The 12,533-nt window shown below is 46.6% G+C and overlaps 1 protein-coding gene and 1 pseudogene across 2 annotated transcripts in view; one reads left to right on the top strand and one right to left on the bottom strand.

The window, feature by feature from the left end:
- C8H4orf36 (chromosome 8 C4orf36 homolog) overlaps positions 1-12,533 on the bottom strand; it is a 54,369-nt gene that overhangs the window by 26,879 nt on the left and 14,957 nt on the right. The gene's annotated exons all lie outside the window — the stretch shown is intronic.
- LOC100628099 lies at positions 3,278-3,914 on the top strand (annotated as a pseudogene).

Genomic DNA, 12,533 nt, shown 5'->3' with positions numbered 1-12,533 from the left:
CACAGATACCTATTTTGTTGGCAAAACCAGACAAGGCCAAGATGGTCCTGTGAAACGAAAGCTCCAAAAAAGCAGATGCCACACCCTTTCCCACAGAGAGCAGCAAGTGCATGTGCGGGACAGAGGTGGAAGACAAGGCTCATTTCATAAATGCCTCTGCTGGCTTCAGAGGGATACTAGCTGCACACTGTTTCTCTGGGTTAGCAAAGCATGTTCTGTGACAAAGTGCTCTGAGCATGTTTGCTGTATAAAGGCCAAGTTGAATACAGCGTCAAATGAAATCTAACTTTGCGGAATGTATAAACTGCCCTCGGCCAGCTCCCTCCAAAAGCAGCTCTGAAGGTAGAGCCTTGCTGGAGGCCATCAGAGCATCAGGAGGACCTGCTGCCACCAACTCTTGTTTTACAGCTGAGAACAAGCCGACGTTTACACCAAGCGTGGGGAGCCTGTCAGGAGACAACCCGGAACCATGTGGACCGGGCTTCCCCAGAGCCAAGCAGAGACGTGGACCTCAGGAGGGGATTAGGCCTCTGGAAAGCGCTGGAGGCGGCCTCGGGGGTGGGGCTGAGCTGAGCAGGATGAAGGAGGCTGAGCACCTCCTGAGTGACAGCGGCGCGCACGGGACTTTACACACACGTGGTTGCCAGCAGCGAGGCAGACCTTTTTTTGTAACCTTATACTTAGTAAGGAAGTATCAGATTCTTTTTTTTTTTTTTAATTCTGATAGGTTTATTTTATTCACTTAAGCTCACAGGCAGAATTTCATTGAGGAAATAGCAGCAGAGCACAAATAATCATTTGAACTTCTTTTCTAGAAAACATCATGAAAACAAAGCAGGAAAGAGCTGAAGTGACAGAGTAAGTCTCTCATGGTCCCTGCTCTGAGGAGGGGTGGGCATGCCTTTGCTCACGGCTGACTTCCATCCATAAAGCCCTTTAAGGAAGTAACAGATTATTTCTAGCGGAGCATCAAAAAGTCCCAGGTAGACCTTCTTTGTTCCTGAAAGAATCACTTGAAGGGCCCTTCTTACTTGGGCAAATTTAAGTTTAGCAGGTCATTCCTGAAGGAGGAAGAAGTGATAGGAACTCTGGTGATTTGTTTGATACTCAGCTCTGATAGTGGGACGTGGGGCTAAATTTGCATAGCGGACTTAGGGGTCTTCCAAGGGGAAGGTGACCTTGGCCGTCTGCCTTTGGAGAGTCAGTGTTCTCAGAATTTCTCAGATAAATTAGGACGACCCCCAACTGAGGTCCACTGGTAGGCAGAGACACTGAAGTCTAATTACACAGCATGAAAAGCAGGGGTGTCTGGACTGGTGCCGAGTTCCTCTGGATGCAGTTGTCTTGGCACAGCCGTCACGGGGTGATGAGGACACGACGACTGAGTATGTGGGTAACCAGATGAGAAGGAACCTTGAGGAGTTCCCGTTGTGGCTCAGCGGTAACGAATCTGACTAGTATCCATGAGGACACGGGTTCAATCCCTGGCCTCACTCAGCGGGTTAAGGATCCGAGCTGTGAGCTGTGGTGTAGATCGCAGACATTGCTGAGAGCGGGCCTTGCACTGGTTATGGTGTAGGCCGGCAGCTCCAATTCAACCCCTAAACTGGAAACTTTCATATGCCATGGGTGCAGCCATAAATATAGAAGAAAGAAAAAGTAACCTCGAGAAGCCAAGCATGGGCAACCACCACACTGTGCAAAAATCTGGCGGCAAAAGACAAAGACCCACCGGCCTGGGTCGAACCAAAAGTTCCAGCAAAATAACAGCAGCTGAAACCAGGAGACTGAAACTAGTGGATGGGCCAGCTTTTCCAAGTTTCTCTCCGACTGAGGTTGAGAAGGAGGCTCTTTGGGAAAGTAAGGCCCTGGAGTTCTTAGTCAATCTGTAAAGGAGATTTTAAATAGGGAATCCTAAACTTATTACATGGATGGATTCAACTAATTAACTAGAAAACTCTGAAAGGCAAAGTTGTACCCCAAGCTAGCGAGGTGGATCATGAGATCCCATTTAATCTTCACATCCAGACTAAGAGAAAAGTACTATAATTCCCCACTTTACAGATAAAGAAACAAAGGCCAAGAGGGGCCTATGTAATCTGTCCAAGGTTACTAAGCGACTGAATTATAAAATGCAAACCCCAGTCTACTTCTCACTGGGGCCTCAGTGCCCCGGAGCAAACTGAAGTGGGAACAATGAAAGCAGTTGAAAGCATGACCCAGCGGAAAAGACCGGTAACCCTGAGACACAGCTCAGGAATCTGCCACTACTTGGCATATACAGATGGAGAAATAAACCAGCGAATCCCGAATATCTACATGTGTCTCATTGGCTCACAAGCTTACAGTGCACCTGAGCACCTGCAACATGTTCCTAAGTTTTGAGATCGAGTTCTACGAATCACAGGAAATATTCCGTGGATTTCTACTCTCTGCAGACAGAATTCGAGGCTAAAATATTCTTCAGGAAAACCAACTGAAGAGCCTGGCTACTTCAAGCTGGACATGTAAAGGCAGAAGGGAAAGCAACAAAAGGAAAGGTATTAAACATCGATAAAGAATTGTTTGCCAAACTCTGAAAATCAGCACAACAGGAACCTTCTAGAAGCTTGAAGAACTCAAAAAAATCCTACAGGTTCCAAGAGAGTTTAGGCAAACTCATGAATGTAAGATGCAAAACAAAGGGAAATTATTTATTTCATCCAAAATTAAAGGAATGTGGTGATAAGGAAATCAGACTCTTCCATGACACAAGATAAAAAGCTTAACTCCATGTTTTTAAAAAATCAAAATGGAAAACTAAAAATACGATCACCTCATGTCATGTGTGTGAGCCCTTTAGGGGCAAGGAGGCACCAGGTGCCACACGAGGAGGAGGCTGAGGCCGAAGCTGGAGGGAGGCCCGGCCCCTCTGCGCCTGGGTCTGGCAGAGCTGGTGTGAGGCGAGGGACAACCCTCCTAGCCTCCCGGATTATCAAGAGTTTGGGCCAAACCTCAGAGCACACACAGAGAAAGGTGCCACACAAAAAGCACAGACTATGGGAGTTCCCTTCATGGCTTAGCGGTTAACAAACCCAGCTAGGATCCATGAGGATGCAGGTTCGATCCCTGGCCTTGCTCAGTGGGTTAAGGATCCGGCATTGCCATGAGCTATGGTGTAGATCGAAGATGCAGCTCGGATCCCTCGTTGCTGTGGCTGGGGTGAAGACTGGCAGCTGTAGCTCTGATTGGACCCCTCGCCTGAGAACCTCCATATGCCATGGGTGCAGCCCTAAAAAACAAAAACCAAAAAAAAACAAAAAAACAAAAAAAAAAGAAAAAAGCACAGACTATGGATGTGCTTAAAAATAGATTAATAAGGAATTCAGTGATTTGGCCAGTGACCCTCGAGAGCAGAGCTCTGCAGGTTCAGCTGCAGATGACATGTTTCATTGGCAAGCCACAACTACAGCACCAAGCGACAGCCCATATCGAGGCGGTGTATTCTTTTTGAGAGTTCACTTTCCTGCCGATGACCCCCTCAAACCACCTAAGCCTGCATATGCCACCTGAACTTATCATCCAAATATTAACAGTAATGGCAGCACATGCCGCTACATTCTGAGATTGCAGTGTCTCCGGCTTTAACGATTTCTGAAGTTCTTTTATCCATTTGTTCACTATGTGATCCAAACCCAGATAACCCCCTAGTGCCAGAGACCGCACAGATTATAAAACAGAGATAAGTACAACAGGATATCTCAGGAACGGACTCAGAAGTATGCCTTGTGATGCCACCTTAGAATAACCTGCATCATAGCTAGAATAAACTTTAAAGGGAATTCCTGTTGTGGCGCAGCAGAAATGAATCCAACTAGGAACCATGAGGTTGTGGGTTCCATCCCTGGCCTCGCTCAGTGGGTTAAGGATCCAGTGTTGCCGTGAGCTGTGGTGTAGTTCGCAGACACGGCTCGGATCTCAAGCTGCTGTGGCTGTGGTGTAGCCCAACAACTACAGCTCCTGTTCAACCTCTATAGCCTGGGAACCTCCATATGCTGCAGGTGTGGCCCCAAAAACCAAAAAAATAAAAAACAAACTTTAAATTACTATTTCTTTTTTGATTTTCTTAACTGGCTGCTCCCCTATTAGACCCCTACTTTGCTTTTGTTTTTTTTTAGGGCCGCACCCTCGACAAATGGAGGTTCCCAAGCTAGGGGTTGAACAGGAGCTGCAGCCGTTGGCCTACACCAGAGCCACAGCAACACAAGATCCGAGCTGCATCTGTAACTTACACCACAGCTCATGGCAACACCAGTTCCTTAACCCACTGAGTGAGGCCAGGGATTGAACCTGCGTCTTCATGGATGCTAGTCAGATTCGTTTCCACTGAGGCACGACGGGAACTCCTGTTTGTTTGTTTACCTCCCCAATTCATTCACATCTCAGAAGACTTACGTTCTTCCAGCTTTGGACAACTGCTTTTGGAAACTATAAAAAAGTTACATGACAACAACTGCCCAAGATTCAGAATTTTTTTTTTAAATAGAGGATGTGGCAGTTCCCATTGTGGCTCAGCAAGGTTAAGAACCCGACATAGTGTCTGTGAGGACGCAGGTTTGATTCCCGGCCTCACTCAGTGGGTTAAGGATCCAGGGTTGCTGCAAGTTGTGGCTCAGGTTGCATATGCGGCTCAGGTCTGCTGTTGCTCTCGTTGTGGCATAGGCCAGGGACTTCCATCTGCCCCAAGTGCAGCCACAAAAAAAGAAAAGAAAAGAAATACAGAGCATGTATATTATGTTCCCATGTCTTCACTTTAACTTGGTTACAAGACTCAAACCATCCCTCCCAGCTCTAACAGGCTAAAGGATCCTCTAAGAGGGAGAGAGATGGATGGATGCTCGGTGGTCACATCAAAGGAAGCAGCGTTATTCCAGCAGCATCCATTCTTGTTTACGCTTCTCACTGTTAGAGATCGGAGGTCACATGATATACTCTATGCTCATAACTGATGTGGCTGGAAAACTCTTAGTGAATTTGTAGCATCAGCATAACAGAAAATGTGACGTGTTTCATGCAAGTCAGTAAAGGGATGCCCTGTTCCTATTCTAGAGAGAAGGGAAACTGGAAGTCCAACACCCTTTGCCCCCCAAAACAGGCTCTCAAACATTTTGTAATTTTCTTTTTTTTTTCCCTTTCTTTTCTTTTTAGACCACAGCATATGGAAGTTCCCAGGCTAGGGGTTGTAATTTTCATTTAAAATGTCAGAAGGCTTGCATCTATTAGTTAATCTATTTACCAATTCACTGTTTAATATAGCACTGAATAAATGGATGCAGGTTGTCAACGGCTAAGGGATCAACCAACAGCTCTGCCAGTAACTGGTTTATTTTTCTTCAATCAAGTTGTATAAACCCATGGGAAAAAGAAATACTAGCACCTCACAGAAAAAAAAAAAAAAGAATCCAATACTTGAACAGAAAATTCTACAGAAAGTTAACAAGCATAGTAATCAACATCACTTGATTTTTTAAGCACATTAAGATAACGTGTTTCCCATAAATAAGAACAAAATTAATTTTTATTATTATTATTTCTTTGTCTTTTTAGGGCCACACCCATGGCATATGGAGGTTCCCATGCTAGGGGTCTAATCAGAGCTGCAGCCGCTGGCTTACACCACAGCCACAGCAAAGCCAGATCCAAGCCACATCTGCGACCTACACCACAGCTCACGGCAACGCCAGATCCTTAACCCACTGAGCGAGGCCAGGGATCAAACCCTCAGCTTCACGGTTCCTAGTCGGATTCGTTAACCACTGAGCCACGACGGGAACTCCAGAACAAAATAATTTTAAGGTGACTACCCTTTGTTAGTAAACAAGAGCAGAGTGACAGAGATATTCTCATACGCTACAGGTAAGGAGTGAAAATTCATACCACCTTTCTGGGAAAAGTGGCAATATGCACTGATAGCCTTCTCACTGTAAATCTAAGAAGCTGTCTTAATGAATAAGGTACAATACCAAAAAAGTATTTATTATTATTATTACAAATATTCCTGCGTGTAATAGCATTGTTACTTATAAGTACATCCATATTTAAAATGGCACTATTATTTATAAAAGTAGAAATAATAAAGTTATCATTACTTATAAAAGTAGAAAATGAGAAAGCACTTAATGCCCAAAGCGAGCCTAATTTAATTATAGTACAGTGGGATATTATGGAGTTGTAAACATCTTAACAGTGAGAAATGTTTATATTAGAAGGTTAAGCAAAAGAAATCAAGACCAGATGGCACACACAGAATACTCGCAGCCACGTTAAAATAGTCAGCACAGGCAGAGACCACATGGAAAGACTCCAAAATCTTCACGATGGAGTTCCCGTCGTGGCGCAGTGGTTAACGAATCCGACTAGGAACCATGAGGTTGCGGGTTCGGTCCCTGCCCTTGCTCAGTGGGTTAACGATCCGGCGTTGCCGTGAGCTGTGGTGTAGGTTGCAGATGCGGCTCGGATCCCGCGTTGCTGTGGCTCTGGCGTAGGCCAGTGGCTGCAGCTCCGATTGGACCCCTAGCCTGGGAACCTCCATATGCCATGGGAGCGGCCCAAGAAATAGCAACAACAAAAGACCAAAAAAAAAAAAAAAACAAAACAAAAACAAAAACAAAATCTTCACGGTGATTTTGCTTCTGTATATAGCCCTACGGATGATTTTGTTTGTTTGTTTTACATTTTTTGTACTATCTAACATCTTTGAAATGGCTATAAATTACTATTTTTTCACGATCAAGAAAAAAGGAACGGAAGAAAAAGCAATAAGGAGAGAGTAGGTTGTGGTTATTTCAGGCAGCTCCCTAAAAGTCTGCAACAACTTGATGACTCCAGAAGCCAGAATGTTGAGATGACTCAACCACTGTCTTTGTTCATAGTTTTTATAAGGAAGCCTGACAAATACCAAAACTTCCAGGTAAGAGATACCTGCAGAAAATGGGATGCACGGACGTGGGAACCACCCATGAGCCGAGTCAGGACCTGGAGAGGCGTGGGGATGGGCTCACAAGGGATTAGCCTGAAACTGCACCTGCTCCACCTTCAGGATGAAATAACTGAGGCAGCTCATCAACAAAACCAACTGGAAAGACCCGTTTACCCTGCGCTGGTGCCCTGCTATATATAAGAGCCCTTCCGGTCCTTTTCCCAGGACCTTTTCTAGCCTCAGCTCGGCAGATCAGATGAAATCAAGACTATAACCATCCATTCTCATTGGCTGTTTAAATGCTAGAATTACGAAAAGCAGCAGCAGATACAAGAGCAGCTCCTCGTCCTTCCGCTATTTGCCTAAAAGTAGGACATAAATTTGTAAAGGTGTCTCCTCTCCCCTCTCTACTGGGAAGGAGAGAAGTTAATCACCGGAGCCAGCTCTAGACCCTTCCCAGCCCAGAGGAACCTGCATAAGAAACCTTAGCCACCACTGGTTTTCCCACACATTTCCCCTCCTACCACTAGGCTTTTATTAGTAAAATGGACTCATCTATCTGATCTACTAGAGCCGTGAAACTCCGTGATGAAAGACCACCACTAAGAAACAATCCTGGAGTGCCTGTCGTGGCGCGGTGCAAACGAATCCAACTAGGAACCATGAGGTGGCGGGTTCCATCCCTGGCCTCGCTCAGTGGGTTACGGATCCGGCGTTGCCGTGAGCTGTGGTGTAGGTCGCAGACACGGCTCGGATCCCGCGTTGCTGTGGCTGCGGTGTAGCCCGGCAGCAGTGGCTCCAATGAGACCCCTAGCCCGGGAATCTCCTTACGCTGCGGGTGGGGCCCTAAAAAGCCAAAAGAAAAAAGAAAAAGAAAAGAAAAAAGAAGCAATCCTCCCCTTCACTTGAAGGAAATGAAAGCAGCTCCTTCCTCTACGTATGCAAAGTAATTTGGGTACTTTCAATGCCTGACAGTCGCTCTTGTGGGAACACCCCAGCTCTGATGCAGCAGAGCTCCTAGGGGAGGCGGTGGTGCAGGCAACCCAGCCCAGGAAATGTTTGGTCATTTGTTCAGTTCAGGTTTTTCTTTTCTCACCTGCTCTACTGCATGTGAGAACGAGAGACTAAGCTCCAACAGGAAATATCCGTGTGGCAAGCAATCTTTAAAGCAATGAGAGAGGGCGTTTGTTTCTGGCACTTGGAAGAAGCTGCTTTGATGAGAGTTGATGTGATGTAGGGGGAAAAAATGGGACCTAGGACTGCAGTGCCTGGAGGAGATTACACCTGCATTCCAGTGCTGTCGGTCTCAAAGTGAAAAGCACATCTTTAGAGTGGAGGTAGGTGATGTGAAGGGAGGTATGAAACTGAAAAGAACACCTGAATAGAGGGTAGGAGCCTCGCAGTAGAAAATTCCCAAATAGAGACTCCTGGATACACTGGCAAACTTCTCCTTCCATAGGGATCCATTAAGAGTAATAGATTATGCCCGTCATTATAAATGAAGTAAGCCCAGGTCACCAGATTCTTTTCAGAGGTTAGAGCTACTCTGAGGGACAATGAAAACATCTCTAAGCCTCCCTGTCAATGCCTCTTTTGTCTTGTTTCCTACCTTTTGACTCTCAAAGGAAGCAAAAGAAAACTGTAAGTGGATTTCACCTTGGGCTCCACAATGGTGGCCAGTGAAGTCTAAATAGATTCAGAGGAATGCCTCTGCTATCTGCCCCCAAATTCCAAGGACGGAATGGCAGCTCTGACCTAAGACGACAGATAGGGGGTCCCCTCCCGCCCTCTCTCTGTCACACCGCAACAACGATGTTAGTTAGCGTCAACGGCATGTCATTTAGCCACTGGATGCACGATCCAGGCTAAAGACAAGGACTGCGCATTACCCTAAATTCAGACTGGGAGCTGACAGCTGGATGCGATTTTGAGGGATAAGGGAGTGGATTTACGTATAGAAAGAAGGGTGTGAGTGAATGGGAGTAGCCCAAGAGGTACTGGAGACATCTACTCACTGCTGCCCAGCATTCATTCTCCTCCCACAAGGTAAAAACAGTCTGCATTTCTTTGGGGAAATACCCCACCCCATGCAGTTCGACCCGAACTTCTGTTTCAGCAATGTATCCTGAGTAGCTTAACCCAATCAGTTACATCGGGGTCTCGGCCTTGGAACTACTGAGATTTGAGGCTCTATGTCGTAGGGGCTGTCCTGGGTACTGCAGGGGTTTTTTTTTGTTGTTGTTTTGTTTTTTTGGTCTTTTTAGGGCGGCACCCACAGCATATGGAAGTTCCCAGGCTAGGGGTCGAATCGGAGCTGCAGCTGCTGGTCTACACCACAGCCACAGCAACACGGGATCTGAGCCTCGTCTGCAACCTGCACCACAGCTCATGGCAACGCCTGATCCTTAACCCACTGAGCGGGGCCAGGGATCGAACCTGTGCCCTCATGGACAGCAGTCAGGTTTGTTACCACTGAGCCACAATGGGAAGTCTGGTACTGTAGAACACTGAGCAGCATCCGTGGTCTCTACCCACTAGACGCCTCTATGATACCTTGACAGTTAAGAAACCGAAAATGTTTCTAGGCATTGCCCCCCAAGGGGAAAGGAGAGGAGAAAATATTACCCTCATGGAGAACCACTGATCTCAGCTCACCCATTTACCAATAAGGGTTCTTGATTGTTAAAAAATTAATAACAGGTATACCTTATTTAGTACTTATTTATACACCAGGACTTGCTCAATAGTCCTCAGCTCCATGAGACAGGGTTCTAGTTAGGGTAAAGAGGAGATTTATATAACAAAAGAGATCCCAAAATGCAATTGCTTAGAGAACAAAGACATTTCTCTCAGATTCGATAGTCTTTTTTTTTTTTTTTTTGCAATTTCTTTTCTTTTTGGGGCGACACCCAAGGTCTATGGAGGTTCCCAGGCTAGGTGTCGAATCGGAGCTGCAGCTGCTGGTCTACACCACAGCCACAGCAACACCAGATATGAGCCACACCTGCGACCTACACCACAGCTCAGCGCAACACCAGATCCTTAACCCACTGAGCAAGGCCAGGGATCGAACCTGCGTCCTCATGGATACAAGTCAGACTCGTTTGCACTGAGCCCCAATGGGAATGCCATACTCAATAGTCTTGAGGTGAGTACCCAGGTGGGTAGAATTCCACGCAGTCCTTCAAGGACCCAGGCCACTCGCGTTTTGTCGTCTACATGGTCCATATTATCACTGTCCACATGGTCAAAACCGGATGACCACCCCTCAGGATTCCACCCCCCAAGAGAGGGAGAAGGTCACGGAGGAGGTATATACAAAATGCCTGTCAGGGCTCGGATCTGAAAGCAGTTACATCACTGCCACATGGTCCCTTGGCCAGGACTCAGCCGCATCGCCACACTTAATTTCAAGTCAAGCAGCAAAGGTGGCCTAGCTGCAGTCACGTGCTCAGCTACAACACTGCTGTGGACCACGTGTCTGTCCCCCCGGAGTCATGCTGAAGCCCCATCCCCACAGTGGTATTATTTGGAGGCAGGGCCTTTGGGAGGTGGAGCCTCATGAGTGGAATTGCTGTCCTTCCTATGAGACCAGAGGAAAAGTGATCTTTTTCTCTGTCACACGTGAGGACAGAACAAGAGGCCACCATGAGCCAACCGGTGGGTGCCAAGACACTGACCGTGCTGGCACCCTGATCTTGGACTTCCAACCTCCAGAACTGTGAGAAATAAATGCTTGTTGTTTAAGCCACCCGTCTATCGTATATGGTTATAGTGGCCTGAACTGATTTTTAAAAAGTACCAAAGCTATGAAAGAAAGGAAAAATAATTTTGGTAGAAACTAGCAGTTTCTACATATTGCCATGTTACAAATGAGGAAAGCAAGATATGGAGCTAAAGGAATGTAGCCAGTATGGCTGGTAAGCAGGACTGGAACACAAGCAGGTAATTCCAGAGCCCATAATTCTTTTTTTTCTTTTTACGACTGCACCTGTGGCATAGGGAAGTTCCCGACCTAGAGGCTGAATTAGAGCTGCAGCTTCAGGCTGACAACACAGCCACAGCAACAAGGGATTCAAGCTGCATCTGCAACCTACACTGCAGCTTGCAGCAACACTGGACCCTTAACCCACTGTTTGAGGCCAGGGATCGAATCCGCATCCTCATGGAGACTATGCTGGGTTCTTAACCTGATGAGCCACAATGGAAACTCGCAGAGCCCACAATCTTAAACCCTTTGTCACTCCTTTCCAAATGTTTGAAACAACCTAAAGAAAAGCATTTTACTGGAGTTCCCATCATGGCGCAGTGGTTAACGAATCCGACTAGGAAACATGAGATTGTGGGTTCGATCCCTGGCCTTGCTCAGTGGGTTAGGGATCCGGCATTGCTGTGAGCTGTGGTGTAAGTCACAGATGTGGCTCAGATCCTGAGTTGATGTGGCTGTGGTGTAGTCCGGCGGCTACAGCTCCAATTTGACCCCTAGCCTGGGAACCTCCATATGCCAAGGGAGCGGCCCTAGAGAAGGCAAAAAGACAAAAAAAGAAAAGCATTTCACGTAGCAACTTAGCACATACACATGCATATCTGTACATGTTTGTATGTGTGTAGGTTTCATGAAATAATCCCTACCCTTACCAACAGTCAATTAACTCCAGTATTTCTATCCCACACGTCTTCATTTTTTACATGTTGGTCATACCTGCTAAACTGACTGGACAACCCTCTAATGTATTGTGATCTACAGCATGAACAGGACACCACACTCAATTCTAGGAGGAGAAATGGAATTTCTTGGAAGGCTACTGGGAGCTCAGAGTACGAACTACATGAATAAGAAGGCTGGAGAATAAGAAAACAGGTAAGCCCAGGGACTTCAGGAAACCACCAATCCCACCTAAAATCTTATCATGGAAAGGGTCTCTTAAGATGCACCTGACACCACCGTTGTTACTTCAGCCATGGCACCACCGCTGAAATGAATGCCAAACCAGCTTGGCTTGTGTGTCTCTCTCACTGCAGATTGTGTCTGGGAGGAAGGAGCTTGCTGGCATATTCTGTGCCCAGGCTTAGGGATCAGGTGGAATGAGCATCTTCATTCATCTTTTGCTCCAGTGTGAAATAGTCTAGTTTTCTACATGCGCCACGGCACGTTCAGAAGTGCTAGCCCATGGCAGCCCCTGGCACACAGAAGACACTCAGTGAACGCTGGTTCCTGCTACTTACAGGTGGAACGTGAAGCTCCCTCAGGATTTCTTATCTACCAGGGTCAAAGGAGGTGGGCTAGCCAGAGCGCCTCTAATTCGCCCTCCGAAAAGTCACAAAGGATTTTAAAACGGCCTCAATAGGTTCTTCATACAGAAGACCGTCCAGAACAGGAACTGTCCCAGCACATGGCACACAAGTCAGAGGGTCTGGCGTGAGAGCCCGAGGAGGGAAGGAAAGTGATGGCTTTCGATCTTTCCTCCCAACCTTCCCCTTGACTCATGATCCTTTTCACTCGTCTGTCTCAAGAAGATCTCACCTGTCTTGAGTGTCATCACACACAAAGGTGGTGAGAGGGAACACTCTCTAC

The sequence above is a fragment of the Sus scrofa genome, chromosome 8 (genome assembly GCF_000003025.6).
Source record: "Sus scrofa isolate TJ Tabasco breed Duroc chromosome 8, Sscrofa11.1, whole genome shotgun sequence".
NCBI classification, from domain to species: domain Eukaryota; kingdom Metazoa; phylum Chordata; class Mammalia; order Artiodactyla; family Suidae; genus Sus; species Sus scrofa.
This window is presented reverse-complemented; position numbering and strand designations above follow the sequence as displayed.